The sequence below is a fragment of the Phocoena phocoena genome, chromosome 7 (assembly GCF_963924675.1).
Source record: "Phocoena phocoena chromosome 7, mPhoPho1.1, whole genome shotgun sequence".
Lineage (NCBI taxonomy): Eukaryota > Metazoa > Chordata > Mammalia > Artiodactyla > Phocoenidae > Phocoena > Phocoena phocoena.
Genome location: NC_089225.1, coordinates 107,490,078 through 107,494,679, shown reverse-complemented (window position 1 = coordinate 107,494,679; position 4,602 = coordinate 107,490,078). Strand labels below are relative to the sequence as shown.

General features: G+C 35.3%; 1 pseudogene; it reads right to left on the bottom strand.

The window, feature by feature from the left end:
- Positions 1-286: 286 nt before the first annotated feature.
- On the bottom strand, positions 287-420 carry LOC136126151 (small nucleolar RNA SNORA62/SNORA6 family; annotated as a pseudogene).
- Between the last annotated feature and the right edge of the window lie 4,182 nt (positions 421-4,602).

Below are 4,602 nucleotides of genomic sequence, written 5' to 3'. Positions count from 1 at the left end.
GAACACATAAACACACACGCACTCTTTCACACACAGAATTACAGAAGAATTTTTGTTGCGAACATAAATGCAAAACCCAAAATTAGACAAAAAATAAAAAATTTATCCAACATTAAATTTTAAAAATTATATTCCATGAATGCATGGTAGACAATGTTTCCTCTAACATTATGAAATCTGTTAACATATTCACTATATAGTAAATTAACACAATGGAACCAAACTGTCATCAGGCTAGAAGCCAAAAGGCATGGATCAAGTCCAACACCTGTTTCATTTTCTTTCTACTTGCAGCAAGGATTACTATCAAACTCCACTCACTGGGCCAGACACCCTTGCCACTCATGCAGCACACAACCTACACCTGTGAGATCATCGGCCAGCCAGTGGCCTCAACTCTAAGCCCTAACGATGTGCACCCAACTCCTATTCGTAATTAAGACTTCTTAGTAAACTAGGACTAAAAAGAAATTTTTCTAACGTGATAAGATATATTTCTCAAGGAAACAACACCTCTTATGTAGTATTCAGGCCAAGAATAATATACATAACTTTAATCTAATCATAAGGAAACATCAGACAAACTAAATGAGGAACATCCTGTTAAAAACAAAACAAAACTGTCTTCTTCAAAAAATACCAATGTCATATAGACAAAAAAGGCTAAAGAGCTGTTCTAGATTAAAGGAGATAAAAGAAACATGACAACTAAATACCCTGTGGGATCCGACACCAGATCCTGTCCTAGAGGGGGAAAGATGCTAAAAGACATTACTGGATCAACTGACAACTTGTAATAGATGGCAGGTATGACCAAAGTTGTATAAATGTCAAATTAACTAAGTTGATAACTTTTCTTTGGTGTGTAAAAATATCCTTATTCTTGACAAATACTCACTGAAGAATTTAGGGGTAATCACGTATGCAATTTACTCTCAAGAAGCTCAAGAAAACCGTTATTTTATATTTGTGTGTGTGTAGAGGATGAGAGGGAGGGAGGGTGAGTGATCACAAAAAATAAAAGAAATGGGACAAAATGTTAGCAACAGGTGAATCTAAGCAAAGGGTATATGCACCCTTGGGCATTTATCCCAGAGAAATGAAAACTTACATTCACACAAAAACTTCCACATGAATGTCTATAGCAACTTTATTCGTAATAGCCAAAAACAACCCAGGTGTCCTCCAACAGATGAATGGTTAACCAAGCTATGGTACTTCCATGCCATGGTACTACTCAGCAGTAAAAAGGAACAAACTATTGATACATGCAACAACCTGGAGAAATCACACGGGAACTATGTTGAGTGAAAAAAGTCAGTCTCAAAGGTATGTACTACATACTTCGTTCCATATATAAAGCATTCCTGAAATGACAAATTAGACAGAAAGAGTTCAGAGGTTGCCAGCGGTTAGGGAGGCAGAGAGTGAGGGAGATGGCTACGGCCATGAAAGTGTAGCACGAGAGGTCCTTGTGAAGGAAATATTCTGTATCTTGACTGTGGTGGTCCATCTACAGATGTAACAGAATGAAATACACACACATACACAGAGTACAAGTAAAACTGGTAAAATCGGAATAAGACGGGTAAATTGTATTGATACCAATTTCCTAGTTGTGATATTATACCATAGCTCTCCAAGAGGAAACCAGATGAAGTGTACACAGGATCTCTCTGTATTATTTCTTACAACTGCATGTGATTCTACCAAGTAAAGTTTAAAAAGGAAAAAAGTTAAAAGATAGCCACAGAAAATAACTTATGGATAATGACAAAGCACTAGAGGCACTCCCAGAACAGGAAAAGGCTGCCAGCTGTAACAGTTATATTATTTACCATTCATTCAATATTGTTCTAAAGAAGCTAGTTGTTGCTACATAACAAAAAAGGTAATATAAATATTAGAAAAGAGACAAAATGATCAATTATAAATGAAATTACTGTCTACCTAGAAAACCCAATACAATCAAGTGATAAAGCATTACAATATGACTCCAGTAGTGTCCAAATACAACGCAGATGGTTGTATCTGGAACCAACTTACGATGGTTCAACTTAGGATTTTTCAACTTTACGATGGTGTGAAAACGATATACATTCAGTAGAAACTGTACTTCAATTTTTGAATTTTGATCTTTTGTCAGGCTAGCAATATGTGGTAGATACTGTCTTGTGATGCTGAATAGTGGCAGTGAGCCACAGTTCCCAGTCACCCACACCCTTACAAGCGTGAACAACTGATACACTTACAACCATTCTAGACCCAGACAACCCTTCTGTTCTTCACTTTCAGTACAGTATTCAATAAACTACATGAGCTATTCAACATTTTACTATAGAATAGACCTTGTGTTAGATGATTTTGCCCCACTGCGGGGTAATGTAAGTGTTCTGAACACATTTAAGGTAGGCAAGGCTATGCTATGATGTTCAGTAGGTTAGGTGTATTAAACACGTTTTCAACTTGGCTGAAGAGTTTACTGAGAAGTCGCCCCATCAAGGAAGATCTGTATATAAGGTTAATAGCCTTTTTATTATATTCCACTAATAATCAGTTAGAAAACTTTGTATAAAAAAGAATTTTGTTTTTAAATTCTTTACATAAGTCATTTGCAATTATTTTTTAATATTTAAAAAATTTTTCCCAGGAATATAGTGACTATATGCCTCTAATAAGTTTCTCCAAAACAACATATTCTCCAGTTCTCCGCCATTAAATACCATATTTAATCTTCTCTGATTTGCTGTTTCTCAGTGTCTAGTCTACCTTTCACTTTAGAAGCCAATTTTCCAATCCCCCAAGACCTTAAATACTTTGAACAAGCCTAAGGTTTCTTCCAGCTCTGAATCTCCATCTTGTCAGGAGCTAGAATCCCTTTAATCAGCTCTAGGAGACTAAATGGGCATTCTTCTGCAGACCTCAGGAGCATCTCTCATCTTCATGAGGTTTCTCTTGGAACATGAATTCCAAGTTCACAGTCAGCGAAGCTCATTTTAGAGCAAAACCACATTTACTCCATTCATTCTAGTCAGGGCCTCTCACATTAGCCCCCATTTCAAACTAGAGCTGCTTCTAAACCACTATCAGCCCAATCCATTTCCTCCATGTGGATCTGCTGTGCAGTGCATCCTACATAAAAGCCAAGACAGCTTCTCACTCCTTATACAGAAATACTTCTGCTAAGTTCCAGGTCTCCCAGGATAACAAGAAATATCCTCAGTTAAGAAGCAAAGATACAAAAAAATAAATTATTTTCATAGTTCTTGAAGAGCACAGAACCTATTATACCAGAGTAGAAAAGAATGGCATACACTTTTAAGAAAAGGAAGAATTTCTTTTACCTATATTTTTAATATAAATTAAACTCTCTTGTTATCATTCCAGGGACAGCAGGGGATGAAATTCTCAAGTGAAATATGGCACTGGCCTACACCATCTTAAAAATGCCAACAGTCTAGCAATGAGCCATCTCTTTAACTGTCTTTGCCTCTCAAAGTATAACAAATGAAACCTCTATTTAGACACACCACATTCATAACAACAATTTTCTTTAGAAAGTAGGATTACTAAGGATTCTCACTTTAAGGCATACATTTTAGTAACATTTGATTTTTTGTTTCTTACAAGAGTATAAATTACATTTCTCAAACAACATTATATATATGTACACATATATTTTAACTCTATTCACTAGTAATAAAAAGCATCTATTTAGACTTATCAATTAAAAATAATTATGCTTTTTCATAAATCAAGTTGGTTCAATAGTTTAAGAGGTTTTCAATATTTACAGATAATATAATTGTCTGTCTAGAAAATCTCAAAGGTTATACTCACAAATTATTAAGAGTAATGATTTCATCAAGAATGTCAGAAAGGGCAGATTCAACATCAACAAAGAAATTATCGATAACATTCCTATATGCCCACAATAATTAATTTGAAAACATGAGAGGAAAAATATCAATTCTTAGCAATAACCAAAACCACAAACTGTCTGGGGACAAAATTAATAACACTGATATAAGACCTAATTTAAATTCAAACATCATTATTTTTAAAATTATAAAAGACCTAAACAAATAAACAAACCCTGCTCTTGACAAGAAAGACTCAATATTACAAAGCTATTGGCTGCAAATTAGTCAAAAAATTCAATGTAACCATAATTAAATTCCAATCACAACTTTTTTATAGAAACTAAGAAGCTCATCTTAAAAATCAAATGGAAAAAAAATGGGCAAAGGCTGTGAATAGACATTTTTCCAAAGAAGATATATTAATGGCCAAGAAGTTCATGAAAAAGATGCCCAACATCATTAGCCATCAAGGAAATGCAAATCAAAACCACGAAGGGACTTCCCTGGTGGTCCAGTGGTTAAGACTCCACACTCCCACTGCAGGGGGCCCGGGTTACATCCCTGGTCAGGGAACTAGATCCCGCATGCCACAACTAAAAGATCCCACACGCAGCAAAGAAGTCCTGTGTGCCGTGACTAAGACTGTGCGCAACCAAATAAATATTTAAAAAAAAGAAAACACACACAATGAGGTTCCATTTACACTCAAAAGGATGTCTACACCAAAACAAAACCCAGA